Genomic DNA, 12,175 nt, shown 5'->3' with positions numbered 1-12,175 from the left:
GTACTGTCTAACAGAACATTTCTGATGATGGAGATGTCCTACATCTAAGCTGTTAATGGAGTAGTCACATGTAGTATTGAGCACCTGAAATGTGCTATGACTAGAAACTGAATTTTTCATCTTATTCAGTTTTAATTAATTTAAATGTAAATGGCCACATGTGGCTACTGGCTACCATACTGGATAGTGCAGATATAAACTATCTAGTCCTGTACCAGCATTAGACTGCTTCCATTACTAGAGCTTTGTTGTTTGATTTGATTTATAATAAAGCAAACAACATCATTATTCTTCCTGTATTTTTAATTTTTGTTTGTTTTCCTGGTGCATTTAGTCTTCCAATCAAAAATTAAAATCAGCTTGCTAAGTTAGCAAAAAAGGGCAGGGAGCATTTATCACACTGGAATTAAATGTATGAATTAGTTTGGGAAGAACTGACATCTCTGATATTGAATCTTCTCATCTGGCATGTGGCACATCTCACCATTAGGAAGTTTTCATAGTTTTATAAAACCATCAAGGAGGTTTTATAGTTTTCTTCCCAATAGTTTGTGAGGTAGGAAGACGAACTGCACATTTAGGAGACAATGCCTAAATCTCTTGAAACTTAGTCTGACCCATCTTTGCTGTGCAGCCATCTATCTTCCCCCTGTTAACACTTTGGAAGCAAATGGTGATGAGATTAACCTCATTATAATTGCTGAGGGAGTGCCTTAAGTGGGACTAAGTTCTGTAGGAACACACAGTAGATGATGTCAAGCAGGATATGCAGAATACACTAACGGGAGCTTATATTTTTGTGGCAATCATGATGTGTCACACAGTTTTAAGGGCTTTATGTGCACTAACTTATTTAATACTTCACAACAATCTTATTAGATAAAGGTAGTTACTAACCACATTTAACTGTTGAGACCATTAGGAGCAGAGCTTGCCAGCAATATACCTATTACATCAAATCTAGGCAGCCTCCCTCCAGAGCATGTTCTCACCACTCAGCTTGCTGTCTCTCTGAGCATGCCCACTGAGGTGGGATTTTGAGAGCTACCCAGCCTTGGTACCACCAAGCTGCATGCAGCAAGGGGCCTCTCTGGTTTAAAATTAAAGGAGAAAGCTGACATCAAATTGAAAGGCTCCTGGATTTTATCCTTTATTATTATTTCCATATTACAAGCATTCTTCTATTGAGGTTAGAATTTTTTATTGTATTTTCTAACAAGTATAATGTAAGGTTATAAGGCAATGCTGCTGGCCTTTATTTATTAATCTTATATTTACTAGAATCTTTTTATTTATAATGGGTTTTCATGCCATCTGTAATAAAAGTTATTTTATTAACTTATTAAAAATAGTTAATTTTCACATCATATGTAATAAAAAAAAGTCATCTCTTCCTTTCTAATATATATAGCTTATTGCTTTTTCCTCCCTTTTTATGTTGACTAGAAGCACCAGAAAGATACTAAATACTAATCATCCTGTGTGTATACTGAGTGGAAGGAAGGGTCATTTTTAATTATCCATATAAATAATTTGTTCCTTATGTCTATTTGCTCTGTGAGGGTACATATACTTTTCTTCCAGGAGCCACAAAGCCTCAAACTGGACACGCTCTATGTAGGTCAGCCCCATCAGCATGCAAGCTCCACAAATAGGGGGTTCCCAAGCCAGCTCCCACTACTCTTTTGACCAGAGGCTATGATGGAACATTTCTGCAAGGACTGAGCACAAAACAGAGCTCCAGCCCAGCGAGCTTTAGTCTACCAGAGGAAACCAGGAAGGAGCATGTTCACACCTTTCTGGGAATTCCCTACGGCCATCAGTCATGTCATTGTAATTGCATGCTGCCTTCTGGATGCAGCAAACACATAGTGAGTACTAATACATACCCAGCCTTGCAAGCTGCTTGGCACGTGCAAGACCCTGGGTTGAATCAGGTATGAGTCTTGACTTCAAGTTATTCACCATCTACTAATAATAACCAATGTAATGCCAGGTATGCTAACATTTTACATGTTTTCTCATTTCATTCTCAAAACACCACCATTTTATGCCCATTTTTACAACAAAGAACTTGTCTGTCTTCATTGCCTTCTACTTGCCAGTGATACTATTCAGAAATCCAGTGATTTTCAGTTACACCCTTTGAACATATTCCTTTTTAATTTAGAAACATTTATGAGCTTTCCTTTAGTCAACGTGTTCTGAAACTTCATAGTAATGTGCATGTATTTTTCCCCTGTTTTTGAAAGGGGGCATTCACTGGGCATTCAAATGACTTTCTCAGCCTTAGAAACTCATGTCTTTTGGTTCTGGGAAAAGTTTTGAGAATATTTCTTTGATGATTTTCTCCCTTATTTCCTCCTCTTTCTTTCTGAAATTCTTGTTTGGATACTTGGTCCCTTAATCCTTTAATCTTTTATTTCTTATTTTCCACCTCTGTTTTCTTAGTCTACCTTTCTGGGAAATTTTATCAGCTATGTCTTTCGAACTTTTCTTGAACTTTTAATTGCTATGTATTTTGTTTCCAAGAGCCATTTATTTCTGTTCCTTTTTTACTGCACCCAGTTCTTATTCTACGGAGATACCTTCTTTTGTCTTTATGAAGATATTAAGAATATTTTTCTGAGGTTTTCTTTAGCTTTGTGCATTGTTTCTTTTATCTCTGAATTCCTTATTTTGCTTGTTTTGCCTTATCCTTTGTGTAGTCAGGGCTTGTCAACTGGCAGCCTTCATTTCAGCATTACTGGGCTGAACCATTTCCTGAAAATATTTAATGTTCAGAACCTTTAAGTCTTTCTTCTTGAGCTGGTCAGCTTCCCCAGTGGAAAATCCTAATGCTCTGCCTTAACGACATTAACTTGGCTGCCTGATTTCTCAGAGGCAAGTGGAGTAAGTTGGATGATGCTATTACAATTCAGTGCACAGACATTCAGCGCTCCCCTTGCTGTCAGTGTGACTACCCAAAGCCCAGCTGTGCATGGAGTCCCTGAGCCCTGAGTTTCTCTGACTCAGCCCCTTTACAGAGCAAACAACCAGTCTCCTGCTTGGGGAAGGGGGAAGCAGTAAGCCAGCACTGTGGAGTGAAATAGGGCCTCTGGGGCTCTAAAGTGCTTCCTGTGCAGACCTGTAACCAATCTTTCTATACTCAGCCCCTTCCTATCCATGCCCCCAAGACTCTCACCTTCAGGGACGTTCTGGGGTTCTGCTGCATGAATCTACATGCACTTAGTTTCCCTCACTGGTAGCTTTCTCTAGTCTACTGAGTCTGTTACTACTCCACCATATGCTTTCTAACCTCCAGATCCTAATACTGTGCTTTCTTCTCCCTTCTCATTTTTGTATCATTGTCTTTTTTTATTCATTTTGTCATTTTAATTGGATTTGGTGTTCCAAGGACATTCTGAAGGACAGCCATGACACACATTTACCTCTGCTCTCTCCTAAAACCCCAACATATATTCACAGGATGGAGATTTCTTACCTTTTCCTTTTTATTTTCTCTCTTGGGTAGAGCACGACAGGATAGCCACGGAATAAACTCTTTTGAATTTAATATGTGTGTTTTAACTTTTTGTTTTGACATAATTTCAAATTTACCCAAAAGTTACAAAACTAGTAAAAAGAACTCTTGTTTAACTTTTATCCTGATTCACCAAATTCAACATTTTGACACATTTTCTTTATCATTCTAGATAGGCAGATATATGATAGATAGATGTATAAACATAGATACGTGCATAATTTACTTTTTCTAAACCACTTGAAAGCAGTGCATACATTATGACTCTTTTCACCTTTCATATCTAAACATGTATTTCTTAAAAATAAAAAAAATTAACCTACATGTTCATAGTGTGATTATCAAATTCAGGAAATTTCACATTGATACAGGACTTTTATCTAATACACACCCCCTACTCCAATTTTATCCATTGACCCAATAGTGTACTTTATAGAATTTTTTCTTTCCTCCAGTACAGGATCTAGTCCAGGTTCATGTATCTAATCAGTTATCGTGACTGTTTAGCTTCTTTCAATCCATAAAATTTCCCTAGCCTTTCTTTGTCTTACATGACATGGACATCTTTGAAGAATACAAGTACGACATAGGGTCACTCAACTGGGGTTTCCCTGCTAATATTTCCATCTGAGTTAACTGAGCATCTCTGGGTTGAACACCATTTAGGTGATGTTTGTCGTTCTCAGGGTAAATGATCTGGAGGCACAAGACATCCAATTACCACCAATCAGCTTTGTTACTTTTGATCACCAGGTCACGGTGCTGTCCAGTTTCTGCACAGCACAGCCGCAGCTAAGCAATGTGTGAGGAGACGACAGAGATGATGCAAATATCTTGCTCCTCCTTGAACCTTCCTGCCTAGCCTTAACATTCATTGATAATTTTTGTTTGACTCAATCTTTTAATATAATGGTTTCAAAATAATTTTTTCAAATTTACCACTTCCTCCATGTTTTGATTTTAATTCTGTATAGTGTACAAGAAATAGATTTAAATTTATACTTTTTCAAAAAGTTATTCGTCTTAACACCATTTATTTTTTGAAGTTCATCTTTGCACCAGTGATTTAATACATCACTTTTGCAGACAGCTAATTTCCACACAAAGTTGGTTCTATTTCTGGAATTTACATTCCAATGGTCTATTTACGCACCAATACCACACACATTTAATTATATATCTTGATTTTCAATGTCTTCCTAGCTATTCTTGCAAGTTACTTTTTAAGTGAACTTTAGTATCAACATGATCAGCTCCAGAAAAAAAATCTTGTTGGCATTTTTATTGAGATTACATAAAATTTATATAATCTTAGAAAGAACTGACATCTTTAATAATACTGAGACATGCTAACCAAGGACAAAGGGTATCTTTCCATTTATTCAAGCATATTTTTGAATTTTTCAGGAGTATTTCCTAGAGGCTGTGAACACTTACTAAGTTTTTTCTTATATATGATACCTTTTTGTCACTACTGTAAATGAGATTTTTCTCTTCCATTTTAACTTCTACCTAGTTATTATTGGTGCACACGTCTGCTACTGATTTTGCATAGTAATTTTATATCTTGCTACTATGCTGAATTCTTTTTTTAAATATTTAAAATACTGTTTATTTTTAAAATCATTTCATTAAAAAAACAAGTATCCCAAAGAAGATTTCACAATTAAAGAGAATAGTATCTGAGCTGACCATATTGTCTTTTAACTTTCAATAAAGGCAAAAATATTTGTTCTCTTGCAGCATATGCTGGATTCTTTTATTGTTTGAGTTAGATTTTCCTTGATTCTCTAGAATTTTTCAAGTATACTATTACATCATCTGCAAATAAATCTGCATTTCTGTGGAAAAATTCAGATTCATCTGGTCACCAATTTCTTTCAGATTCAGAAGACACAAACATGTGGTTTGGACAATTTACTAAAAGCAACAGAATAGTAATTCTGGGTGTTACTTAAACACACACACACACACAGATTTATTTCCTTGAGAAAAAGTAGTTCTGAAAAGAAAGGCAAATGATAGTGCTGTTAATAGAATTTTATTAAGAAAGTGATGTCTCATAATTTCAATCTAGCTCATTACAGAATATAGAATTCTGAAATAAATTAAAGAATGACTAGTTCAGCAGTACTCATGGCTATAAAGTGAATAAATCCATGATACATCTGTAGAGAAATGGGCAGAAAGCAATTCATGATGTTTTGGCTACTGTTCCAACCAGTGGGAAAACTACCTATCAAGTAAGAGATAAAACTGCAAATTGAGTAGCTTCACCAATGCATTTACCACCAAGTGCCTCACAGAAATGCTTGTATAGCTTTGTCACTTACTTACCAAACTGTCTATCTATCAAACTGCTCATCCTCACATCATTAGTCAACCAACTTTCCACTTTTAGAGAGCTTGGCATTAGTTCATAATGTAAGGACTCATTAAGAGTCTAAAGAAGTAGAGGGAGGGTATAGCTCAAAGTGGTGGAGCACGTGCTTAGTATGCACAAGGTCCTAGTGTCAATCCTCAGTACCTCTTCTAAAAAAAGTAAATAAATAAATAAATCTAATTATCTCCCCCCAAAAAAACTTTAAAAAAAAAGAATTTTCAAAAATAAAAAAAAAGACTCTAAAGAAAATACCCATATACTTAAGTACTTTTCTTGCATTTTATGTGAGAAACTTTTACTTCATTGAAATGTATAATTTGAGAGACTCTTGAAAAATCTCAGGATAGATCCCTTAAATGTCAATCATCTGGGGTTTTTTCATCTCATATCTACTATTTTTAAGCTTCACAGAAAAACCTTATTCCTGGTGTATTAGAACTTGAGGATGACCTGTTTTATCTTTACCCTCTTCATATATTTCATGGGCTTTGATTATAATCTCCTTAAGCCTTTTTTCCCTAAAGTGGAAATTTCTCCTTCATAGAACTTTCTCAGACAGTAATAAGATGAAGTTAGAAGGGGCCAGAGCTAAGGTACTTAAAAAATTAAAGGATACTCTATCAGAGAGAAAAATATAAAGAGATTATAAAGGGAAAATGAGGAAGAGAACTGAAGTGAAAGGATTAGAAAAGAAGGATTTTTAAATTGAAGGAGAGGGCTTTCCCTGCTAGTTTCTTAGTTGTATGGATGATTTCTTTTACTTCTTTCTCATTTCTAGAAATGCAGAGCTATCCCCATGTGAGTACTTCACTAACTACTTTCCTAATATATTGACTGAGACAGAGAACAATTACTCACACATGGCAGAAGAAAACTCTGAAGACTTAACCTCTGATGAGAAGGGATTCTTGCCAACATGCTTTATACCATCTGTTCTGCATGTGGTCACGTTACTTACATACCTAACCAGCATGCAAAAGGCCAGTTTTGATTATTTGACTGACGTATATGTTGCACTCCCATCACTCCCACCAGAAGTGCATCTGATAGTGTAACCCTCTCAGTTCACTACAACCTGTCACTGAAAATGGATTGTCTCCTTCCTGCAAAACTCATATTCAATTCATTACCATAAGAGTAACAGCAACAGCTGATACAAAACCATTCTGGGAAGTGACAGACAACATGGGAGTGGGGTGGATAGCTGAGGAATAAGGTAGGTAAACCAGGCAGGTTCTTACACAAATAAGATCCTTTTAGAAAATCTGAGTCACATTCTGGATGGTTTCAGACTTTTCGGAAACAGAAATGATGTCCTACTCAGGTTAAGCACTCAGCCATGATCAGTCTTTGTACCTTATCATCACCCACTCTGATTTGTTCTGAAACCCAGAATGCAGATGGCCAGTCTCTTATTACAGCTATGGACCACAACATCTTTCTGCTTTCCCATTTCCTACTATCAGGACACCAATTGCTTGACGTCATGAAGTGCTCCAGTCTCCTTAAACTTCTCTCCCAAGCTATTATCTTTCTGGCATTTAACTTGCTTCTAACAGTATCTAGCTAAAATATAATAAAATTGGTTTGTGTCACTGAATTTATTTTGCAACTGCCTTTTGTTTATGATACTGAAAGTAGTACTGAATTTATGTTTAGAATAATGACAAACAATTTCTAAACAAATTTACTTGGGTGAAAAAGAGTAAATATAAAGAAAAATGGTAAGAAAAATAATAGCTAGGTGTTATGTGGCTTTGGGAAAAGTTGTGAAGATTGCGCTCAACAACAGAAACTTTGAGAACACCTGTCTAGGGGAAAGAACTATGTACTGTTGTTAGCAAACCTGATTTCTAGTCCAAGTTCTGTCACTTGCTACCTGGAAGATATCAGAAAAGGCATGTAACTTCCATGTATTTCTGTTGCTTCGTCACAAAAAAGAGGAAGTTGACCTTCAACAGTCTTGCAGTAAATAATAATAGCCACTATTATGTGAATACCTTTATGGCTTGGGCTGTGTCAAGTGCACTACGTTGGCGCTCTCACTTGATTTAACCCTCATGACCACCTTGCAAAGGAGACATTGTCACTCTTACTTTACAAGTCAGAAAACAGACTCAGAGAGATGAAGTGACATTCCCAAGACTGCACAGCTTGGACTCAAGTCCAGGTTTGTCTCATTCCTATGCTGTTTCTAACCTCCTGAGGGTAGCTCATATCTCGAACCCTATTGCAGTACTAATGGCAACTACCATCCTGCAAAATCTCTCTAAGGGACTCAATTCAAAGGTCACTGGAGCTGTGCAGCAGAAGGAAGAAATTACAATGGGCAACATAGTTTTAAATTGTTTTTTAAGAACAAATTCTAGGATTGAAAAAGTAACATATTTATGATATAAAATGCAGGAAATACAGAAAAGTATAAAGGAGAAACAAAACATGACTTCAATTCTACCACCTATAAATTACTATATTTGGCTATATTTCCTCTCTGCCCTTGTCTATGAATGTATGTTCAACTGTCCTCAGTAAAGGATGAATACAATTTTAGCTGGTATCTTCCGTCGTCCTACTATCCTCTCTGCCCCTTTAGCTAATAGAAGAATAACAAAGGTACATTTTCTTGAGCACCTACTATATTAAGGTATATTGTTAGATCATTTCATTCTCATGACATCTTTATGAAACAAATACAGTGTTTTTATTACTACTGTTGTTTATACTTTATTAAAAAGGAAACTGAGGCTTAAAAGGAAAAGCAGTCACCTTGCCCAAGGTCATACAACTAACACACAAACTCAAATCAATATCACGATGAAGCCTAGAATCTCTAGTGAGTACCACCTGCATGGCAGTAACTCGTTTTAGGGTGAGCACTTAAAGTCCCTAAAAAGCATCCCTGGTATTGCATAGAAGTGTCCAAACCTAGGTAATCTAGAGCCTTGGCAAAAGTTCCAAATTATTTTTCTCCTAATTCTTAACTGGAGAATACTAAGGTCCCTGCATATCATTTGAATCTTAGGAATAATCCTGGAAAACCAAAGATTCCCATGTTAGATAAGGAAACTAAACTCTAAATGGTGACAGCTAAACAGCTAAATTGGATTAGCTGTACATAAAAATTGACCTAAAAAATTATAGAACAGAAAGAAAAACTAGGAAAATTACACACCAAAAAAGGGGTCCCAAGGAAATGTCAGAATATGGGTCCAGTTTTGTTGTCACAAACAAAATGACATCTTTTTTTGTTTTTCTTCAACTGTGGACTATCACTAATAAAATACAAAGGTATGTCTCTTCATTTAAACTGGCCTTCTATCCACAAATAGACTGAATCAAAACACAGACAGAAAATCCATCACTATGCAGTGATGGTTAATAAGCTCTTCAGTATGAGCAGGTGCCGTAACACTGCAACTGATTATACTGAAGATGACTGTCAGAAACAAAGCACTAAAGCATCACAAGCAAAAACTAAAAGAATACAGCAATACTAAACCTATCATAAAAGAAACATTGAAAGGTCTTCTCTAAATAGAAAAGAAGGGAGAACCTATAAAGCATGTCCAATCAGTCCACTATATGTCGAGGGTAGGTTCCTGGGACAACCCAATATAAATCACCAAACATTCTAAACGTTAAGTCATTAAAATTTTAAAGAATAAATTATATATATAAAAGTTTATATATCTCATTGTCAACATTAGGCTTCTTAACTACACGTAGTACAAATTAGTCTAATCACTTATTCCAATGTTGAATGCAGTTTGGGTTTTAATATATGTCAAAATTGAGGAGAAGAAAACAGATTTTTATCAATATCCTTGGAAGTAGTTTAACGCTTGCCTGATTCTATAAATGAATAAATTACTTAAGATTAGTTGTCTCTGAAAAATGAAAACTCACTCTGAATATTTCATTAGATCGTACAAGTGAAAGTCAACATAATTCAGATACACTGATATTTGGACACAAACAGTTCTCGGTGAATTGTTTGTCTTTCTTCATTCCAAATAAAGGACCTCAGTATTGCTGAGAATTAAATTTACTTTAAAGTCATTCAATGAATGATTTACAGGAAATCTTCCAATATCCTCCAATCTAAGTTTTATAACGAGAGTTCAATAAATCAACGGTTGAATGTGCAAAGATTTTTTGTCAAGCATCTCTCTTAAATAAGAGGCTTCTATTTATTTTAATGAGTTCAGAGAAATATGCTCAATATAAAACACCCAGATAAAGTTCCTAACCCAGCCTTGCTTTCTGAAAAGGAATAATGTTTATCTTTAAGATTTAACTGTAGAAAGAAATGTGGTCATACATGTAACAATAAAGTGCAAAGGAAAAAATGCACAGACTATTTTTTTTCAAACTTCCACATCAGATCTCATTGCGATTTGAAGGCAGTTTTAACTTCTCAACAGTCTGATCACTGTTAGACCAACTGGATTGTCTGTCAGATTCTGAAAGCTGTCACCTAACAGTACAGAGCCGTCATCACTCACGGATTTCAACTTTTCAAGTCTAATGCTAAAAGGGGAAGAAAGCCTATGAGTGCACATTTTCAAAGTCAAGTAAATTCTTTAAATGTTATGTCACAATAGAGATTTTTAACTGATTATGAGTTAGGAAGCAAGAGAATTTGGACCCAACTGAAGTTTCAATGTCAAAGAAATATAGGCCTTTTAATTTGAATTACACTACCCATTCAGTTGCCTAACTGAAATCCCAGTTTTGATTCCAGGTTGAAATTGACTGTCCCAGTGTATCATCATGTAGTAACTAGCACTTATGGTCTTACCTCCTCATCAACAAATGCTTGCTTTGGGGAAGATGTGCAATAAAACCCATTTTTGTAAGAATGAGTGTTCTGTGATAGGTTCAAGTCCTTTGTACCATTACACTCCATGGGACCTTGGGCAATTTACTAAGCCCTCTTAAGCTTCTTTTTTTAAGTCTCTGGCCAAGGGTTTGTGAAATAGCAATTTTAGAAATCTACTTTATAATGTGGTTGTGAGGATTATGAGATCAAATACATAATATAAATGTTAATTTTTATTATTAAATTTTACTGATTTATGAAAGTTTAGCTGAATGTTAGAAAACATAATACTACGGTCTAATACCACTTTCATTTACTGCCTATATGACCTTAAGCAAAACATGTCATCTCTACAAGTGTATTTTCTCATCTCTAAAATCAGAATAAATCAGAATAATAGTATCTGTCTTGCCTGTATCTCAAGAGTGTTGTTGAGAATCAAATGAAAAAAACATATGTATATATACGAAAGTGCTGTATAGATAATAAGACAAGCTATAAGATTTTTTATATGAAACTTTATATATAAAGTCTTTAAATGTAAATCACGTAACCAAATGAAAGGGAAAATAGTTTCTGGGGCCCCTCCTCTCCAGACTTTTCTCTCAATCACGCCAAAAGTAACTTTAGAAGATTTTCGAAACACTGTCTTAGAGCATAAAGCCAAGGAATCTTTGACTACTGCTCCTTGGTACAGCCAAGGATAATTTTTAACTGATTTATAATCTAAAGAAAAGGCAGACACAGCATACTTATTTCCTAATAGCTAGACACACATTTCCTTGAATAACTAACTTCAAACAAGTTGTTTTGATCTGTACTCTTCTTTAGAGACATAAACAAATAATAAGGTTTCTTATGATCTGATTCTGTAACATTACTAGTGACCAAAATCTATCTAAAGAAGGGAATGGAGTGGTAATGATGAGAGCAGAGGGTGCCAGACGTGCTGAAAATGTAATGGAGAACAGAGAAAGGAAAACAATGATTTCATCTTGTTAAAAAATGAAGTCAGAATACTACACAGGGAGTATAATCTTCAAAATGTTAAATCAGTGAGGGGAGAGAAACAAAGAAAAATAGTCACACTGCTTCAGTGGAGGGCAGAATAGCATAGTGGTACCGGTTTTGGAGACAAATCCATTTGAATTCATATCAAGGTCCACCTCCTACTGGAATAGATTCAACCTCACCAGTTCTCAGTCTTTCAGTGTATACACATCAGGAAAAATACTGCTAAAATCTCAGAGTGGCTGTGAGGATCGAATCAGGTATAACATTATGCTTACCCTTAACCCACCGTCAGGAACATACTGGGTGCCGGTATATTGACAAGATTACAACTGAGGTGACAACGGTGATAAATCAGGAAATGGTTGAGTCCCTCTATTTGTTTCCTTGGCTGCCATAACAAATTGCCACAAATTGCGTGGCTTAAAATAACAGA

This window comes from Vicugna pacos, chromosome 14, assembly GCF_048564905.1.
Source record: "Vicugna pacos chromosome 14, VicPac4, whole genome shotgun sequence".
Taxonomy (NCBI): domain Eukaryota; kingdom Metazoa; phylum Chordata; class Mammalia; order Artiodactyla; family Camelidae; genus Vicugna; species Vicugna pacos.
The sequence above is the reverse complement of the archived record's forward strand: the minus strand, read 5'-3'. Positions refer to the sequence as shown.